The 21,668-nt window shown below is 43.9% G+C and overlaps 2 protein-coding genes and 1 long non-coding RNA gene across 5 annotated transcripts in view; 2 read left to right on the top strand and 1 right to left on the bottom strand.

Moving 5' to 3' along the window:
- The window catches only part of LOC308577910, a 467,797-nt gene that overhangs the window by 76,555 nt on the left and 369,574 nt on the right, over positions 1-21,668 (top strand). The gene's annotated exons all lie outside the window — the stretch shown is intronic.
- LOC308577893 (receptor-type tyrosine-protein phosphatase epsilon-like) overlaps positions 1-21,668 on the top strand; it is a 90,463-nt gene that overhangs the window by 11,230 nt on the left and 57,565 nt on the right. The window lies entirely within an intron of this gene.
- Positions 1-21,668, bottom strand: part of LOC308578071 (uncharacterized protein) — a gene marked incomplete at its 3' end in the record, with an annotated part of 98,359 nt that overhangs the window by 39,415 nt on the left and 37,276 nt on the right. The window lies entirely within an intron of this gene.

Here is a 21,668-nt window from a genome sequence, read left to right as displayed (position 1 = left end):
TTTGTGTTCTGTGGGAGGAGAGAGCAGGAAAAGGCTGAGTTTCCTAGCATGCACTGTGCCCTTGCTGAATGTCAGTCTCCATTTTACCTTTAGCAGAGCTCAGCAACTGTTAGTGAGTGACAGTGTTCAAATCTGCAGGAGACCATGAGCATTTCATTGACCTGTGCATAAATAGCTTTTACCAGGTATTCATGGCTTCACAAATTGGCAGGAAACGGAAAGGCATCGCTGTATTAAAGAGCTTTGATTATCCCAGATTAACATTTATTGAAAGATGTGGAGTTAAAACTATATATGCTGTTAAAACTTAGGTGGGTTTGATTTTTAAGTTGCTGAAATAGTACACGTTCTCCTTGGAAAGACTCCTGTAGCAGGAGAATCATAGAATCATAGAATCATAGAGTTGGAAGAGACCACAAGGGCCATCGAGTCCAACCCCCTGCCAAGCAGGAAACACCATCAGAGCACTCCTGACATATGGTTGTCAAGCCTCTGCTTAAAGACCTCCAAAGAAGGAGACTCCACCACACTCCTTGGCAGCAAATTCCACTGTCGAACAGCTCTTACTGTCAGGAAGTTCTTCCTAATGTTTAGGTGGAATCTTCTTTCTTGTAGTTTGGATCCATTGCTCCGTGTCCGCTTCTCCGGAGCAGCAGAAAACAACCTTTCTCCCTCCTCTATGTGACATCCTTTTATATATTTGAACATGGCTATCATATCACCCCTTAACCTCCTCTTCTCCAGGCTAAACATGCCCAGCTCCCTTAGCCGTTCCTCATAAGGCATCGTTTCCAGGCCTTTGACCATTTTGGTTGCCCTCCTCTGGACACGTTCCAGTTTGTCAGTGTCCTTCTTGAATTGTGCCCAGAACTGGACACAGTACTCCAGGTGAGGTCTGACCAGAGCAGAATACAGTGGCACTATTACTTCCCTTGATCTAGATGCTATACTCCTATTGATGCAGCCCAGAATTGCATTGGCTTTTTTAGCTGCCGCGTCACACTGTTGGCTCATGTCAAGTTTGTGGTCAACCAAGACTCCTAGATCCTTTTCACATGTACTGCTCTCAAGCCAGGTGTCACCCATCTTGTATTTGTGCCTCTCATTTTTTTTGCCCAAGTGCAATACTTTACATTTCTCCCTGTTAAAATTCATCTTGTTTATTTTTGCCCAGTTCTCTAATCTGTCAAGGTCGTTTTGAAGTGTGATCCTGTCCTCTGGGGTGTTAGCCACCCCTCCCAGTTTGGTGTCATCTGCAAATTTGATCAGGATGCCCTTGAGTCCATCATCCAAGTCGTTGATAAAGATGTTGAATAAGACCGGGCCCAAGACAGAACCCTGTGGCACCCCACTAGTCACTCTTCTCCAGGATGAAGAGGAACCATTGATGAGCACCCTTTGGGTTCGGTCAGTCAGCCAGTTACAAATCCACTGAGTGGTAGCATAGTCAAGACCGCATTTTACCAGCTTCTTTACAAGAATATCATGGGGCACCTTGTCAAATGCCTTGCTGAAATCAAGGTAGGCTACATCCACTGCGTTCCCTTCATCTACCAGGCTTGTAATTCTGTCAAAAAACGAGATCAGGTTAGTCTGACATGACTTATTTTTCAGAAATCCATGCTGACTATTGGTGATCACAGCATTCCTTTCTAGGTGCTGACAGACTGTTTGCTTAATGATCTGCTCCAGAATCTTCCCTGGTATTGATGTCAGACTGACTGGGCGGTAATTATTTGGGTCCTCTCTTTTCCCCTTTTTGAAAATAGGGACAACATTTGCCCTCCTCCAGTCTGCCGGGACTTCGCCTGTTCTCCAGGAATTCTCAAAGATGACTGCCAGTGGTTCTGAGATCACATCTGCCAGTTCTTTTAATACTCTTGGATGCAGTTCATCTGGCCCTGGAGATTTGAATACATCTAAACTAGCCAAATATTCTTGTATTATCTCCTTAGTTATTCTGGGCTGTGTTTCCTTTGCTGAATCATTTGCTCCAAATTCTTCAGGTCGGGCATTGTTTTCTTTATCGGAGAAGACTGAGGCAAAGAAGGCATTGAGTAGTTCAGCCCTTTCTGTGTCCCCTGTTTGCATTTCACCATCTTCTCCTCTGAGTGACCCCATTGTTTCTTTGTTCTTCCTTTTGCTACGAACATACCCATAAAAGCCTTTTTTGTTGCTTTTAACCTCTCTAGCAAGCCTGAGTTCATTCTGTGCTTTAGCTTTTCTGACTTTGTGTCTACACGTGCTGGCTATTTGTTTGAATTCCTCTTTGGTGGTTTCCCCCCTTTTCCATTTTTTGTACACATCCTTTTTTAATCTTAATTCAGTTAAAAGTTCTTTAGATAGCCACCCTGGCTTCTTTAGGCACCTTCCATGTTTCCGTCTCATTGGTATTGCCTGACGTTGTGCTTTTAGTATCTCCCTCTTAACAAACTCCCAGCCATCATGAACTCCCTTTCCTTTTAGTATTGTTGTCCATGGGATCTCACCCAGCACTTCCCTAAGTTTTATGAAGTCGGCTTTCTTAAAGTCAAGAAATTGAGTCCTAGTATGCTTGGCTGCTCCTTTCCGCTGTATAGTAAACTTCAGAAGAGCATGATCACTCGCGCCTAATGATCCTTCCACTTCTACCCCACTAACCAGGTCATCAACATTGGTTAGGACCAGATCTAAAATGGCTGTTCCTCTTGTTGCTTCTCCCACTTTCTGGACAATGAAGTTGTCTGCAAGGCCAGTGAGGAATCTGTTTGACCTTATGCTCTTGGCTGAGTTTGACGTCCAACAAATATCCGGGTAATTGAAGTCCCCCATTACTACTATCTCCCTTCCTTTTGCATGCTTGGCCATCTGTTCCAGGAAGGCATCATCTATGTCCTCCGTTTGGCTTGGGGATCTATAGTAAACTCCCACAATGAGGTCTCTGTTATTCTTCTCTCCCTTAATTTTGACCCAAATGCTCTCACTTTGGCTTTGAGGATCTAAATCTTGGATCTCTTCACAGGTATACACATCCCTGACATATAACGCTACTCCTCCTCCTTTCTTGTCTGGTCTGTTTCTTTGAAATAGATTGTATCCCCCCATTATTACATTCCAATCGTGGGACTTATCCCACCAGGTTTCAGTGATGCCTATTATGTCATATTTAGTTTGCTGTACCAAGAGCTCAAGCTCATCTTGTTTATTTCCCATGCTTTGCGCATTAGTGTACAGACATTGAAGTCCATTAATCATTCCCCCGTGTCTCCTATTTAAGGATTTTTTCCTCCCACCACTAGGTCCGCGTGCTGTTTGCTCCATTTGGTCTATGACATTTGGATGATCATCTTCATTAATTGATAGACTCCTACCTTCAGGAGCACTGTCTCCCTCCCCCACATTAGTCAGTTTAAAGCCCTCCTGATGAGGTTTCTGAGATTTTTGGCAAAAACATTTCTCCCAACCGTTGTGAGGTGCAGCCCATCACTTGCCAGAAGTCCATCTTCAAGAAACTGCAGTCCGTGATCTAAGAATCCAAACCGTTCCTGTTTACACCATTTGCGAAGCCAGCTGTTCACTTCCACTATTTCCCCCTCTCTCCCTGGGCCACGTCGTTCAACTGGGAGGACAGATGAGATGACAATTTGTGCATTTAGTTGCTTCAATTTCCTGCCGAGAGCCTCGTAGTCTCTTTTGATCTTCTGGGGGCTATTGCTTGTAGTGTCATTGGTTCCCACATGAACCAAGAGGAAGGGGTATTTGTCAGTGGGTTTTATGATTCCTTGCAGTCGTTCAGTTACATCTTGGATCTTAGCCCCGGGGAGACAGCACACTTCCCGAGACATCTTGTCAGGCCCACAGATCACTGCTTCTGTTCCCCTCAGTAGGGAATCCCCTATCACCACTACACGCCTCCTCTTGGGTTTGGTCGGGGTTCTTCCGTGAGCTGTCCGTTCCAAGGTCGCCTGCACATTCCCTGAGGACTGACTTTGCTGCTCATCTTCATATACCTGATCGACTGTAATGAGGGAGAGATCCTCAAATGGAGTCTGCTCTTCGTCTTCCATACTAGGGGAGAGGACCTCAAAGCGATTGTGTATTTCTAAGCAATCAGAGTGAAGCCTGGGCCTCCTACTTCTTTGAGTCACGTTTCTCCATATATCTGGCTCCTGTGTTGGTGAACTAGACTCCTTCTCAGGGGAGTCCCCTGTCTCCTCCTTGGTGGAGACGGTGTGCTCTGTTGCTTCCAAGAAGAGCTCCAGCTCTCTAATTCTTTGGAGCGTAGCTACACGTTCCTCCAGAAGGCAGACCAGGAAGCATAACTATACATACTGTTATTATAGTTAAAGAACTAACAAGCTAAATGATCATATAAATAAATAAAAAGGGTCACCGTTTGGAACGATAAATGCTATTTCCAGATGTTTATTGTGTGTCCCAAAGAAACAGAGCTCTTATGTACATTCTTCTTTACTAAGGCCTTGGGCAAAACTGTACACATTAGCAGCCTAGACTGCAGTGTGGTTCTCCCTCCTTCCTTGGATTTTCAAGTCACATTTGCATGCCAGAGAGGGAGTGGGGATGTCTTCACTGTACGGTTCCCGTTGCCTTAGGAAAGCAAACAACATCCTGCAGGATCCATCTCACCCGGGATACAGCCTGTTTGCACTACTGCCTTCTGGCAGGAGGTATAGAAACATCAAGTCAAGGACAAATAGACTGAAAAACAGTTTCTATCCAAGAGCTGTGGCCTTTTTGAATGCTGTAACTCGATAGTGAGATCTGGGAGTTTGATGGGTGTGGGTGTGGGTGTGGCTGGAAGGTGGTTTGTTTGGTTGTTGCTGTTGTTTTGCTTTTGTTGTTTTTAAGGGATGGCATCCAATTTCGTTGCACTTGTGCAATGTTGCACTAGTGTAATGACAATAAAGAATCTATCTATCTATCTATCTATCTATCTATCTATCTATCTATCTATGAGAGTTCACCCAGCTTTTCTCTATCATCAAAAAAACTGAAAACATTCCCAGGCTTGCTTGTCTCTGACCCTTTTGAGGTCATTGTTTATTTCAGCTTGGCTTGAACTTAAGTAAGCCTGCTCTCCTATTTGTTTCCTTTCTGTGCATTCAGATCTCATGTAGACACTGTCTCTCCACTTTATGAGAGTCATTACTGCATTTAAATGGTCAGAATGGATAGTGGCAATCACCAGAACGCTTTAATAAAAATGATAAAAGTATACTTCACCACTAGCACATTTGGCCAAAGGCAAGCTCATTATTTCCTGTGCACTTTCTCTGTTGTATCCCACCACACCCAGAATTGTACACAGCTCCTTTTCTTCTGTGGCCCTATACTTCTTTCTCACCAAACGTGAACCATTGGCCACCTGGTAGGCAACTGTTGGAGCCCAACAATGTCCTAGGGTCACACGTACCCTAATTCCTGAAATAGGCAGAGCAGGCAGCTGTAAACTGGGATACTGGGAAATGAACCTTTAGGCAGTGTCTGGAAAGGGCACATCGAGGGTAGATACCAAGGCCGATGAGCCTCATAAACAAGATCAGTTGCCCAAGCATTTTATAACTGGGTCAGAAGGAGCCAATGGGCTGCCTGGTCCTTCATCCTGGTGTCCCACAATGCACAGAATGGGTTGTTACAAAGAGCACTGAAGCATAGGTCAGGAGTTTCCTGTTTTGACTCTTTGATGAACCTGAACTTCACATGGGTTGTTCCCAAGTGATGGGCATGGACATTAAATTAAACTGCCTCCAAGACTATTGATATTACTAGACATATTGCCATGTCCACAACAGCGTGTAGACTTGAATCTCGAGACGGGTACATTAAATGAATATATTCCAGAAGCCGTTATTCCAAATTTAACCAACTGCTGTCTTTAGAAACCTTTTTTATTGTCTAATAATGCAGCAATTGCTAAGCACCGAAAAAAAAAAGAATTACAAGTTGCATGCTGTTAGATTGTAGATTTATCCTTATAAATTTAACAAGTTTATTTAACATGTTGAATTGTAATGATTAAGCATCATTTATTTTGTTTAGTTAATTATTTATTTATCCCTTCTGGCTTTAATTGTACTTCAGTGATCTCATGCTCTGAATTTAAAAAAAGATGATCCATACCTACATAGATTAAAGAAGAAACAGTCATTGAGAATTAAATGGGAAGGCAATTTATTAAATCTACCGTATTTTTCGCCCTATAGGACGCTCCGGCCCATAGGACGCACCTATTTTTTGAGGGGGAAAATCAAAGGAAAAAATTTGATTTCCCCCAGGTTTGCGCAGCCATCCCCAAGCTAGAAGAGGGAGATGGAGCACTTCGTCTCCCTCTTCTGCCTTCAGGGACAGCCTCCCTAGCCTCTGTGGGGCAGCGCACTGCGCTGCCCTGCAGAGGCTTTGCGCAACCATCCCAAGCTAGAAGAGGGAGATGGAGTGCTCCGTCTCCCTCTTCTGCCTTCAGGGACAGCTTGGCCCGCTATCCCGCGAGCTTGTGGGGCTGGCGGGGGGAGAAGCAGGCTTGCTTCTCCCACCCCCAGCCTCCAGATCAGGTCAGGGAATAGCGGGATGGCGGAGCGCTGCCATCCCGCTATTCCCCGACCTGATCTGGAGGTTGTGGGGCTGGTGGGGGGGAGAAGCAGGCTTGCTTCTCCCACCCCCAGCCTCCAGATCAGGTCAGGGAATAGCGGGATGGCGGAGCGCTGCCATCCCGCTATTCCCCGACCTGATCTGGAGGTTGTGGGGCTGGTGGGGGGGAGAAGCAGGCTTGCTTCTCCCACCCCCAGCCTCCAGATCAGGTCAGAGAATAGCGGGATGGCGGAGCACTGCCATCCCGCTATTCCCCGACCTGATCTGGAGGTTGTGGGGCTGGTGGGGGGGAGAAGCAGGCTTGCTTCTCCCACCCCCAGCCTCCAGATCAGGTCAGGGAATAGCGGGATGGCGGAGCGCTGCCATCCCGCTATTCCCCGACCTGATCTGGAGGTTGTGGGGCTGGTGGGGGGGGAGAAGCAGGCTTGCTTCTCCCCCCGCCAACCTCCAGTTCAGGTCGGGGAATAGCGGGGTGGCGGCTCTGCGCCTCCCCGCTGTCCCCAGCTTTTGGGTGCAGGCTGCTGCCCGCAAGCATTGCGAGCCCGCGGGACATCCCGCCGGGCTTGCAAGACTTGGGATAGCTTCCTGAAGCCTGGAGAGCGAGAGGGGTCGGTGCGCACGGACCCCTCTCGCTCTCCAGGCTTCAGCGAAAGCCTGCATTCGCCCCATAAGACGCACCCAGATTTCCCCTTCATTTTTGGAGGGGAAAAAGTGCGTCTTATAGGGCGAAAAATACGGTAAATAACACTAGGAGAAAGGCAACTAAACCATGGTACTATCTAATTCCATTCTATTGAAATGGAGGTCTCAGGATAAATTCTTTCTTTAAAAAATGAATTGATACATGAACTTTTAATATATTTTAGTATATTTTTAGTATATTTTTACAATGCCCCGTAAATGAAATATACAGTGGTACCTTGGTTTATGAACTTAATCCTTCCAGAAGTCTGTTCCTAAACCAAAGCCATTCTTAAACTGAGGCGCGCTTTCCCTAATGAGTCCTCCCGCCACCGGTGCCCTTCCACTGTTTGGCTTCCATTTGTAGACCGAGGTAAAGTTCGCTAACCGGAGCACTGCTTCCAGTTTTGCGGAGTTCGTATACTGAATAGTTTGTAAACAGGGCTGTTCTTAAACCGAGGTACCACTGTATGCATGTTTGTTTCACACACATACACAAACACCACCCTCTTGGGATATTTAGGAGTTGAACCTGGAGATGTTTCCGTTCTATTTATTGCTGCTGCTCAGTGCAAGTTCCGTGATTTATTATTTCATCATGATGAAATTCCCAAACTTGCTGAAGATCATGGGTAGGCAAACTAAGGCCCAGGGGCCAGATCCAGCCCAATCGCCTTCTAAATCCGGCCTGCGGACGGTCTGGGAATCAGTGTGTTTTTACATGAGTAGAATGTGTCCTTTTATTTAAAATGCATCTCTGGGTTATTTGTGGCGCATAGAAATTCGTTCATTTTTTTCCCCCAAAATATAGTCCAGCCCACCACAAGGTCTGAGGGACAGTGGACCGGCTCCCTGCTGATAAGGTTTGCTGACCCCTGCGTGAAGATCACCAAATAAATCTTGTAACTGGGAACTGAGATGAGGCAATGGTCATTGTCTATGAAGACACTTGGGATGTTATCTATAAATGTTATCTAGTGTGTGCTTGTCTGATGCAGTTTTTGTGTTGGTGTCAGAGAGGCTTCCGGCTCTGAGGGTGTTGATTCACCTATGAAACTGAAATTAGCCCATGGGCCTGTCCCTTAGCAGTAGCCAATTAACCACAACTGATAAGGAATTCTATTCAGGCAAGTGAGTGAGTTGGTGAAGGAAGGGTGGAATACTCTGTTCCTCTTCTGTGCCCAACTTAGAAACTGAACAGCCCGCCAGAGGAAGGAATCACCCTATTTCATGCCCTGCACAGAAATGCAGCAGGTGGTTGCTGGAAGGATGGCACCCTCTTCTTTACCATCTCCCAACAGGCTGGTGATATTTTTTTACTGGGCTACATTTTGCTTAGCGAGGCTCTGGTCAAGAAGTCGAGTGGAGGCTGCCCCTCGGCCGTGTCGCGGTTTATACGGCAAGTGACCACGCCCCCTGGCTAACCTGATTGGTCAGCTGGGGGGGCGTGATGCAGCCAGGAGCCCTAATGATGTGGGCAGCATTCCTCCGCCCACTCCCGGGTCCCTGTGAGGTCCAGGATGCCCACCAGCAATGCTGCGCCCCCTGGGAAGAGGAGTCATCTTCTCTTAATGTTGTGTAACTTATTTACATACAAGGTTAAGCTATTCTAATACATGTTGCAGCATTCCTCTTAAACATAATTGTTTTAAGTAGGCCGAAACAGGTGATCTGCCCATCCAAGTGTGTAGAAACTATTCTGTGTACCTTCAGAAAGGCAATTTATCTTATCTTCCTTTTTCAGCCCTGTGGTGACAAACCATTTCCGTTGGCAGGCCACCACAGAGTAATGAAGACAACCATTTGCTATAGTAACTGACAGCTGTTGGTGAATAGGTTGAACTGTAGAAAAATTGGCCAGTCAAAGCAACCCGGATCCCTCTACCGTCACTTTGATGCAACTGGTCTCCCTGATGAAGTTCAGTGAAGTGGAGATGGGTATAAACTTTCTTAGAAGGAGATGGCTGAGGCAACTGAGAAGAATCTACTGAATACCTTAAAAACCATTACCTTTCTTTCAGAAGTGTGTGCTTTAAGACTTTGCTGCTCTGAGTGAGGTCATTTTGTTTTAAGGTTTGATTTTTGCCATTAGTATTCTACTCCTGGCGTATCCGTAACTGACCTTCAGATGTTGGATAGATAACAAATGAAACTCTCAGCTTTTTTTCCGTGTGTTGGTACACTTGTTTAAACAAAATGTGGCTGAGGAGCATTTTTGCTAGGGCCTTAGTTTGTTACTCTCAGAGAATAAATCACTTCAGCGCTAGTCACTTGAACCATGCCAATTTAAAAATCAATCAGCAGTGGGCCTGACATCTATGTAATGAGTTGGGTTATAAAACAAGGCTCCTGGAAAGAGGAATTAAAGTCATCTTGAGTGGCTCATAGTAGGCCTTCATATACTTGTTATTTTATCTGGAAATAAGAAACCAACAATGAATTGGTCTTTAAAATTGTATCAAGAGATATATTTGGGATCACTTCATTTTCAAGACCAATAACACCACACTGGTGAACATATGGAAGGTGGATTCCTGCACTCTTCTTTTACCATTTCAAAGTATAGCTGGTTAGAAGGGAAATGTGTTCAAGGAATAGCAGGTGCCTTTTGCCTCTTCAAGAACTCCGAACTTTGTCAGAAGCCGTATTTGTGGACTGTGGAGTTTGTGTTGATTCTTGTCAATCACGTGGACCAGCAGGTGGCGAGCACTGACTTAAGTGGCCTGTGCTTGTACTATAGCAGTCTTCCACAACATGGTGTTCTCCAGACGTTTAGGACTACAAGTCCCATAAGCACTGCTGTGCTGGCTGGTGCTGATGGAAGTTGTAGTCCAAAACATCTGGAAGGCATCAGTTTGGGGAAGGATGTACTATAGGAATCACAGTGGACTTCTTAAAACTCAATACCAAATTACCATCCCAATGGGCTCTGTTTTAGAGGAAGTAGGTGCAGGAATGAAAAAGTGGAATTGCTGAGTAGAAGGGAGAATTCTGCAGAATGCACAGGGTTGTCTTGTTTCAAAAGATAACCAATATTAAATCAATATTTAGCCAGTATGCAGTTTCTGAAGCAGCACAAATCCATTCCTTCTCCGCAGATTTCTTCTGTTAGTGTGTTGGATTCTTCAGTCCATGCATTGGATTTGCCTACACTACAAAAGCCCTCTCTGTGTATTCAGAAGACCACATATGGGCATAAAGTATGCAGGGTGTGTGTGTATGTGCATGTGTCAATCCTGCCTCCCATGTTGATGGGCATTTCTGCTTCACTTTCAGAGTAGGAGTGGCATTTTAAGAGCTTTTGGATTAATGAACTGAGAAGCCTGTTTTTATCGAGAAGTCTGTTTACCTTATTCTGTAGGTGGCATTCCAGCCGGCCTCCATGGTAACCCGGCCGAGGGTCGGAGCCAGACGCCTTCCCTGCGCTGATGGTGTTGGGTGGTTCCCTACTCAAGGGGCGGGCCTTACTGTCCAATCAGCACTGATGGAGTTGTGTCTGCGGGGAATTTAAACTCCAGTGCTACGGGGAGGCTGTCCTCTTGCACCCTTCCCCAGATCTCCCACTCTCCTCACCCTCTTTTTCTGCTTTGATGCGTTGCAACCTTGCCATGGACTAATGTCAGTCGCCATATTGTTGGGACCATGCAGGAATTTTTCCCCTTAGCAAATTGATGCCGCCATTTGGTTTTCGCCTACCTCGTAGTAATCGTGACAACTTTGTGAGGTTAGGCATTGGGTAAGCCTTTGTTTGGATGGAGGGGAGGTTGTAGCCTCTGCCTACCCTCCCCATTAAGGGTATCCTGTTTAAAGTGGATATCCTGGATTCTGTCCAATGCCTAGACAATGGGCTAGGGCCATACCACTACTCCAATGGGGACCCCTCGCGATGCCCCTATTTGATGTAAATCAGGGCCGTCCAACTCCCAAGAGACTGCTATCTACTCACAGAAAATGGCAGAGGGTTCAGGTCAAAGTTGTTGGGGAGAAAAGATCGCTTTTAAGACAGCAATTGACCTGAACCTCCCTGGGATTGACCAGTCCTAATCTAGCTGTTGGACATCCCTGATGTAAATCATAGGGCTCCCCCTATTGGTGGTTTACCCTTATCTGGACTCCCAGAAGAAGACGGGCAAGAGTCGGGATATAGTCCGGCTTCACCCAGTGCCTAACCCAGACCGCTCACATCTGTAACCAAAAAAGTTGTGGCCTATTTGAACCCATAAACCAAAATCTGCTTGTTTGTGTGCTTTATCTAGCCAAACGTTCGTGATTTGCGTGTGTGCTGTTGACAGAACAGTGGTTACTTCTCACAGAGAAGTTTTGCAATTTGGAAACTAAATGCTGGGTGACCTTTGATCTGATGCAGTTTCGCTCTTATGTTCTTATCACTTCTAGAAACATAGCCTACATTATTAAAATCTGCACCAGCTTCCACCTATTTTATGCAGCAAATCCAGGGTCCCAGTAAAGCTCAGGACCGTATGAGAACTGGCAGAAACAGCCTCTAGAAAGCCCTAATTGTAAAGTAGCATTTCTGAATGTAATCAGAACAGTAACAGGATGTAACCTTTCCCCATAATGTTACAGAGCTCACTCCCTGGGGATATGCACACTTGCACATCTTTTCCCAAGAAAACCCTATGAAGTATATTTGTTTAATCTGGCCTTCGAGGATTAGGAAGAGAACATATTGCGGTTTACTGCTCTTGCATTTAGTTCGTGTAGGTTTTGGGATTCAGGTGTCTCTTAAAAGAGCTAGTTTAAAAAATAAATAATTTTTAGTTGTGTTTATATTGTTTAAAAGTTTATTACCCAGTTTTGTATTTTGAGCTACAACAAGATGGGGAGGGCATTTTTTAAAACAAAGAGAAATTTGCATTCTCTTTGACAGCTTTCTCCACAGAGAGAAAATATTTATGTGTATCATTGTCTTTTAAAGCTATTTTTTCTACACTAATTTTTATATTAAAATTAAGATGTAAGTGTGGATGAGCATTGACAATAATTGTTTTCATATAGCCTGAGAAAGTGAGACATTATATAATCAATAGTAACATTGTTTTGTCATGGTGAATAAAGCATTGGATGCTATCGAAGAATTCAATTTAATTAGGCATACAATTAAATCTCTCTCTAATCCAATCTCAGAAAGCCAAATGTCAGCAGCATTTTTCAGAACCACAGGGATCTGCTAGAGGCTGCCTAGTATCTTCAGATAAAACCTAATTTGAAAGGCTTGATAGGAGAGTATCACTGCAAGTACACAGCTTGTGAAAGGCTGGTATGCCGTTAGTTTTCTATCTAAAAAAAGAAAGAAAGAAAGAAGCACTGTGTTCTGAATGTTAAGAATGTCTTCAGGTTGAAGTTTGCCTGTTTAAATAAAAGGGGGAGAAAATCCTTAGGTGCTTTCCCCTATTGTCATTGGATGCATTTTCTTTGCAGATTATTATTTGACAAACTCCATTTTTATAAAACAGCAAAGCTCCATTTTGGCAGGCTGTAATGCAAACTGGGGGGAGGGGGGGAACGGCAAGATTGCTCAGTCCCTCAGGAAGTTGCTGACTAGAAATCCTTCCTGAAGTTCCCAAAGGAAACGCTAATTCTTAAGTTATTCAGCCTTTATTAGCCTGAGGAATAGAAACCCTCTCTAGTTCAGTGGTGGGAAACTTTTTTCCTCTCTGCTGAGAACCACATTCCATCAAGTGTAATCTGTCATGAGTGGGTGGGGGCAGAAACAAACCCAAAGGCTCTTTCTCTCACCACCCTTCCAAATCCTAATTCATTTGTGTGTACATATGCACACCTCTGCGTGTACACACACATGCACATGCTACTGCATCCTCTGCCCCTCCTAGCTCAGGACCCCCACTCTTCCACACATACTACCCAGTCATTCATTTGTTCATTCATTCATCCATCATTCTGTGTGTGTGTGTGTGTGTGTGTGTGTGTGTGTGTGTGTGTTTGTGTGTGACAAACACACTCACTCACTCTGAACAAAATGTTGCTTCGCTACCATTTCTTCATCTCACACTTTTCTCTTTCTGCACTTGTATGGCTTTCTCCCTCCAACATATACCAGATAGGGCCCAGTACAGTGGTACCTCAGGTTACATATGGTTTAGGTTACAGACGCTTCAGGTTACAGACTCTGCTAACCCAGAAATAGTGCTTCAGGTTAAGAACTTTGCTTCAGGATGAGAACAGAAATCGTGCTCTGGCTGCGCGGCAGCAGCAGGAGGCCCCATTAGCTAAAGTGGTGCTTCAGGTAAAGAACAGTTTCAGGTTAAGTACGGACCTCCGGAACAAATTAAGTACTTAACCTGAGGTACCACTGTAATATTCTCCTGTATGCTCTTTCACTCACCCTGAGATATGGGGCTCCTGCAACTTTTACTCTCATGGGGGAGGGGAGTAGGGGAGGGATTAAGAGGTCTCCCTCACAAGCCCTGTAGATAATTTCGCCTGCATGAGACTCTTAATCTCAGGGTCATGGGTTTGAGCCCTGTGTTAGGCAAAAGATTCCTGCATTGCAGGGGTTGAACTAGATGGTCTTTGTGGTTGTTCCCCACAATACATGTGGGGAACCTGGTTCATGTCGTTTTGAGGAGTGTATTTTCTTTTTCTTTGGGTGCCAAGTGGTTCTGATTAATAAACTTACATTTGTCTACTATACTACTCTGCCCCTGGATTCCAACCTTCTGCTCCTGCTTAAAATACTTGCTTGTGCTACAGCTTGAACTGTAGTATCTATTTATCAGTAGTGAGTTATCCCTCAAGCGCCTAGAAGGCTAAAGGGAAAACCTATTTAGGGCAGTAATGAGGAATAACATCGGTTTTATGGGTATGCATAATTTTTAATTTTAATTGGGAACCATCTGATAGTACAAATAGAGAAGGTTAGTAATTAACACGCTGCCTGACCCTAGAGGCTCTCATCAATATTTGCTTGAACTTTCCATAAACTGGATGGCCTTAAGTCTTCATACATTGTACAGAGAGATAACACTTACATGTTGGGTTGCCGTATGTCTGGAATTTCTCGGACATATCCGGAATGCTGCAGTCGGAAGCAGTGTCCAGGCAGAAATTGCTTTTAAAAATGTCCGGGAAAATCCAGATGTATGGCAACCCATGTTGGCGATGTTCCTTTAAAATAGCTCAAAAACGAAAGAATTATTTTTTAAAAAATTTTAAAATTTGCAAAAAAAAAGCTCAACAACTCTTCACTGTTTGAAATATGGCAACCCTATTTACATGTAGGAAACAGAGGTGCACAGAGTCTAGAGTTATGTGCATTAAAAAAAATAGGCTGCAATTCAGAAACCTCGAAAACCTCTCAACTGGTTTAAATTATTGTCAGAGGTGATGCAGTAACTTTGTATGGTTACATATGAAGTGCTACATTACAGCTAAAAGACTGACTGATGATTCTACTACTCTGATTAACATATGCATTCTTCTTCATCTTACTATTTCATGAGTCTGCAATTATGAAAGGAACTCAATTCATAGGATTGCATTATATCGCAGCCAATCCCCATTCCTTAACATAAGCGTGTACGTTGCAGTAGGGGTTCACTACGATACTTAAGAAATCAGTATACCATTTACATTTATCCCAGTTTTCCATCTTTTTTTATTGTCCTGTTGATAAGCTAGTTGTAATTATATCAGATTATGGTTAATTACTGCAGCTGCATCTTTTTGCTGTCATTAGAAGGAATTTACTGTAGCCGTTCTTTGACTTGATGAATTGAAACGTCAGTCCTTTCTTTCATGTAGGCTCAGGGCAGGGGTTTTCAAGACCCCCTCCCCCATCATAGAAGCAGTGGCGTCATGATTTCCCACCCCCTGGAACAGCAGGCACACACCTTCCTATTTTATATAAAAAAACTGTCTACTCATAGAATTGGGGAGTTGTGAGGTACCCCAAGAGTAATCTAATCCAGCCTCCTACAATGTAGGAATCACAACAAAAGCAACCCTGGCAGATGACCATCCAACCTCTGCTTAAAAACCTCCAGTGGAGGAGAGTACCCATGAGGCTGTTGGTTTCTGCTCTCTTCACTGTGCAGCAAAGTGCTTGTCACAAGACAATGTTTACATTCCACAGTCAGAGTACTGTTGGGTTTTCCCACGGGAAAGGGAAGCTGGATGTGACGTACACTGGTTTCCTGTTTTTCACAGTTTCTCTCGGTGTTCGTTATTCCGAGGAGAAAGACGGTTGCTTCTCTGCTCCAGCAGAGGCAAGATGCATGTTTGTAATTTCTCAACAATGAACTGAAAATAAAGCAACTTTAAGCATGTGGCACGTACTGTTCGTCATTCCGTTGTGCACAGGACTCTGCAATATCAACATTTTGGTTCCGGGCCCAGAAAGACGTAAATCAAACTGAGGAATGCCGGCAGAGGTACAGAGGAACGGATCGCGTTATCTGCTCTGCGCGTCAAGTTTGATTGATGAAGGTATGTGCTCATGCTGCCCGGAGCAGCCTAGCAGCCTGGAAGCCTGCCAGTTTCTAGTTTATGTTTTTATGGCTGGACTTTGAACTTTTAAAAGCCGTTTTGCCGCGAAACAGGCAATGGCTGGGGAAAACGAAAGTACCTTTTAAAAGTGCTTTTGGAAGAAGCTGCAGTACTGTGACGCAGCTCGAATAAAGCAGCAATGATGGCTGAAGCAAAGCTGGCTGAAGTTTTTGGGATTCCAAAGCTCAATAAGAAAAATTACACGGAGTGGGTAATTTATGCAGAGGCAATTCTGCGGAAAGAAGGTCTGTTTAATGTTATTACAGACAACCCCCCAGCTCCAATTACAGCTGATTGGACTGCTAAGGATTCCAAAGCACGGGGAACGCTTACGTTGATAGTATCCCCAGAAGAGCTCTGTCTGTTGCGTGGCAAGACCACAGCCAGAGAAATGTGGAACACTTTAAGAGAAGCTCACTTGAGGACAGAAGCTGGTTCCTCAATGTACTACTATGCCAAGCTGCATGGTATGGCTCTTGCTGAAGGTGGAGATGTGCGTAAACACCTAATGGAGATGCAAAATCTGAGACATGAGCTGCAACAGAGAGGACTCAACTTTCCAGAGGCTGTGTATTCCTTCATGATACTACATTCTTTGGGTCCAAGTTGGGAGTCCGTTGCCACTCAGATTGTTGTTCAACCAACTGCTCAGCTCACAGTAGCCTATGTTACTGCCGTGATCCAGAATGAAGCAGATCGCCGGGGTGCTAGCTGCATGGGTACGGGGGAGTCTTCACAGACGTCATCCCAGAGTGCAGTGGAACCACCAGAGGGCGCCAAAGCTTTGAAGGCAGTGAAATGCTACTCGTGTGGACGTCTAGGCCATATGAAGAGGGAATGCAGATATCCCAAGGCCAAGACAGAGCAGCGCAGCGGAAGTTCTTCGCGTGGAAAAGGCCAAAGCAAAGGCAAAGGTCCGGTGTCCAGGACAACGCAGCACAAGGCAATGGTCTCACGCTTCACTCCAAAGGTTGCAAAGGTCCAGAAGACGTCTAGATCTTTCTTCGTTGTTGATTCAGCAGCTACCCACCACATGTGCAACGATAAGAGACTGTTCGTGTCTTTTACACCGCAGGAAGGTGCGATTCACCAGGCGGATGACCACACGATCCCCAGTCAAGGCTACGGAACTGTTGTTCTTCACAGTTTGGACTTATCGATACAGGATGTACTGTATGTTCCAGATGCCACACACAATCTTCTAAGTGTGATGCAGCTGAATGAACAGAACATTGACGTTTCCTTCAAGAACAAAAAATGCACCATCACAAAGAAAGACGATTATGTTTTGCATGCTGAATGTGTTGATCGTTTGTTTGTTTTGTATTATGATGATGTTGTGCAGAATGATACTTGTTGCATTGCAGGTTCTAACAAAAGTTTGCATGCAGGATGTATTCATGATTTTCACAGGAAATTTGGTCATTTGCATTTTGAGGCAGTATCTAAAATGCCTACCTTGGTTGAAGGTATGACTATTAAACCCTGCAGGTACCACATGAAGTGCAAAGCATGCGCAGCAAACAAGGTGAAAATGGCTGTGAAAGGTAAGGTGTCTAGTAGGCAAGCTACAGAACCATACCAGATTGTTCATGCTGATTTAGTAGGTCCACTATCGCCCTCTTTGGGTGGAAATAGGTTCTTCATGGTTCTCATTGATGCATTTTCCAGGTATATTTATGTGTACAATCTCAAGCAGAAATCAGAGGCTTTTCCAAGGTTCAAGGAATTCTGTGCTTGGTTGGATAATGTGCATGGTAAGAAGATAAAAATTCTTTTCACAGATCGCGGGGGAGAATTCACTTCTCAGCAGTTTGAAGCTTTTCTGACTGAGAAAGGAATTCAACACGATTTGTCCAGTCCTCGCTCGCCATGGCAGAATGGACTTTGCGAAAGGGCAAATCAAACATTGCTTCAAGGGTTAAAAACCTTGCTGCATGATGCAAATCTTCCAGAGAGTTATTGGGCCGAAGCTCTCTCGTGTTTTATTTACAGTTACAATCGCAGGTTATCTTCAGCGATTGGTTGTACCCCGTATGAGAAGATGTTTGGTAAGAAACCATACATCAAACACATGAAAATATTTGGTTCTGACATGTGGATTCATTCACCACAAAGCTCCAAATTAGGCAAACGTGGATTGCATGGTATCTTTCTAGGTTATCAGAAAGGTTCTTACAGAATAATGATGACTGACTCTAAGACAATTAGGCTCACAAGAAGTGTTGAGTACAATGCCAAGTGGGGGGAGAACGTGGGAATTTTTCAATGTTATCCTGATGACAGTGATGAGACTGAGGATAAGCAACAGCAACCCACACCCACTGATGAAGGTTCTGATTCTGAGTCTGAAACTGAATCGGGTGATTCAGAGGATTTCAAGAGTGCGAAAGCCTCTATGCGACCCTCTGAAAGCTCTGATCAGGAATTGGAAGAACCATTGTTCACAATAGGTCATTTTTCTCCAAAGAAGGAAGAGGAGAGTGTTGAAGACCAAAGGCTGATTCGCAGGTCACAAAGAGCCACAAAAGGCAGACCTCCAAAGAGATTTGCTGATGAATTTGCTAAGACAGCAGTAGCAGCTGTTAAAAGCTCCAAGAAGGTATTTGAACCTTCAAGTTTCCAAGAAATCCAGGATTTGGATTCTAAGGAAGCTGAGCCATGGTTAAACGCTATGAAGGCTGAGCTTGATTCCTTAGAAAAGAACAAAACTTGGGAGCTAGTTCCAGTAGTTCCAGGAATGAAACTGCTTGGAAGCAAATGGGTCTTCAAAGTGAAGACTGATCAAAGTGGCAAGATAGTCAGACACAAAGCCAGATTGGTAGCCAGAGGTTTTGCACAGGTACCAGGTGAAGACTATCACGAGACCTACTCACCCACGGTGAGGTATGAGAGCATTAGGCTTATGCTCAAGCTAGCTGCAGAGGAGAATTTACACATTAGTCACCACGATGTGAATACAGCGTTTTTGTACGGATCTCTAGGTGAATCACTTTATATGCTTCCACCTGATGGCGTACAGGTAAAACAGGGATTTGTTTGTGCTCTGAAAAAGTCCCTTTATGGTCTCAAACAAAGTGCACGGTGTTGGCACACAAAACTCACTGAAGCATTGTTTTCTCTAGGTTTTCAACAAGGGAAAGCTGATCCATGTGTGTTTGTCAAAGAGGAGGGGCAAAAGAAGCTGTATTGTTTGTTTTATGTTGATGATATTTTATTCTTTTGGAAAGATGTCACAATGTACAATAATGCCCTAGCTCAACTGAAAGAGCACTTTGACATGAAAGATCTTGGTGAGGTAAACAACTACCTATCTCTGGAAATAGAGAAAGATCAAAGTGGTAACATTCTAGTACACCAGTCAAGGAAAATTGCTGATGTGTTAAGCAAACTAAACCTGATGGATGCTAACCCTGTAGACACACCGATGACAACAGGTTATCAGGTAGAAGACACTGAAGAAGCATTTTCTGACACTACACTGTACAGAAGTGTGCTAGGCAAGCTAAACTTCATTGCCAGATGTTCAAGACCTGACATTGCTGTTAGCTGTAATTTGCTAAGCAGACAAGTTAACAATCCTACTGTTAAGGATTGGAAAGCTCTGAAACGCATAGCACGCTATTTGAAAGGCACTATGCATTACAGACTGAGATTTAACAATCAGAAGTCTGGTGGTCTTGAGATTTTTGCAGATGCAAGTTTTGGAAGTGACACTACAGACAGGAAAAGTACGTCTGGAGTTTGCTACATGTACAATCAGGGTCTATTTGATTGGTCATGCAAGAAGCAAACAACAATTAGCTTAAGTACTTGTGAAGCTGAACTGAATGCACTGTCTTATTCACTTAAGGATTGTGAATGGTTGTTGCAATTGTGCAAAGACATGAAAATTCCTGTCAAATGTCCAATCCAGGTTTACCAGGACAACAAAGCATGTTTGGCTTTGCTGAATTCGGAAGGTTGTAAGCAAAGCACGAAGCACTTGCAATTGAAGTTGCAACATGCTAGGGAACATATTCAGAAGGGACTCGTAACGGTGTCCTATATGCCAGGTAATGAAATTCCTGCTGATGTATTGTCCAAGATTGTATCAAGGGATCAACACTGTACCTATGTACAGAAGTTGGGTTTGTACTGATATTGTACGAACACGCTGCCCAGTGATGTTCACGGAAAGGGGGAGGATGTTGGTTTCTGCTCTCTTCACTGTGCAGCAAAGTGCTTGTCACAAGACAATGTTTACATTCCACAGTCAGAGTACTGTTGGGTTTTCCCACGGGAAAGGGAAGCTGGATGTGACGTACACTGGTTTCCTGTTTTTCACAGTTTCTCTCGGTGTTCGTTATTCCGAGGAGAAAGACGGTTGCTTCTCTGCTCCAGCAGAGGCAAGATGCATGTTTGTAATTTCTCAACAATGAACTGAAAATAAAGCAACTTTAAGCATGTGGCACGTACTGTTCGTCATTCCGTTGTGCACAGGACTCTGCAATATCAACAGAGGCCATCTGTGACCCACCATTTTAAGACACTGATTTTCATGAGAGCATATACTGTATTTTCCCATGTATAAGACTATATTCCCCCCACCCAAAAAAAATTAAGTTTAAAATTGGGGGTCGTCTTATACACGGAAAAATATGGTAACTAGATACAGTAAGGTTGAAGGCACAATGTAAACTGGACTTTGAAAACATATTGTTGAATAATGCATTATCTATAACTAGACAACAATGTAATGATCATCAATAAGTTTAATGTGTTAATTAACTTTCCAATGCCATTTGTGTTTCTTGTGAATGGGTTCCTGCTTCACTTCAGATGTTAATACAAGAATCACAGCAATTATCACCAATCTGCTAATGTAAAAGGTTAAAATTGTACCTATTGAACATATATTTAAGCTCTAATTGTCACCAACTGTGATTATTATTATTATTATTATTATTATTATTATTATTATTATTATTTTGCATCTCACTACCATTCAAATCTCACCATACAATTGTTTCATGTCATGCAATCTGACAAAGTGAACAGAGCCCATGAAAGCTCATGCTTATAAATGAAATAGTCTTTAAGGGACCATAGAATTATTTTTGCTGCAAGCTACTCATCTGGAAGCTCTCTCCCAGTAACAATTACGGTATAACTATTCAGTCTTTCAGAGCTAGGGTGTCCTTGTTCTTTTTGGACAGCAATCAGCACTATTGGAGCACTGCATATTTTTTGTCTCAGTTGGGAGATTTGTGAAGAAATCATGAGCAGCATGCAACTAACTCATTCCATCAGCACAACGACTGACACTCAGTTTACGGAACTTCTCCCTAACCTCATGTTTGGAGGTTCCAACAATCTTCCAGAGCAGATTTGGGGGAGGGTGTAGAAGGGGAGGAGAGACAGAGATAAATTTTGTTGTGCAAACATAACTCTTTACACTGATGGAAAGCATTGGCTGGATTGTGTCCTGTCTGAAACGTTATGTGCCTTCTGGGGGGGGGGGGGAGAGCTATTTCATCTTCTAACATGTTAAAAGATTTCTGTTGACATTTTGTGCAGGTCATTTTGGCTCATTATTTTTCATACAGTAAAACACCAGAACATCCCTGCTGGATCAGGTGATGGTCCATCTTGTCCAGCATCCTATTCTCATGGCCAACAGATGCCTATGAGATGTGTGAAAGAAGGACTGGAACATAACAGCATCCTCCCCTCCTGTGGTTTCCTAGAACTGGTATAAAGTATTGCACTTGGGCAAAAAAAATGAGAGGCACAAATACAAGATGGGGGACACCTGGCTTGAGAGCAGTACATGTGAAAAGGATCTAGGAGTCTTGGTTGACCACAAACTTGACATGAGCCAACAGTGTGAC

Source organism: Podarcis bocagei (genome assembly GCF_964188305.1).
Source record: "Podarcis bocagei genome assembly, chromosome: W".
Taxonomy (NCBI): domain Eukaryota; kingdom Metazoa; phylum Chordata; class Lepidosauria; order Squamata; family Lacertidae; genus Podarcis; species Podarcis bocagei.
The sequence above is the reverse complement of the archived record's forward strand: the minus strand, read 5'-3'. Positions and strand labels throughout refer to the sequence as shown.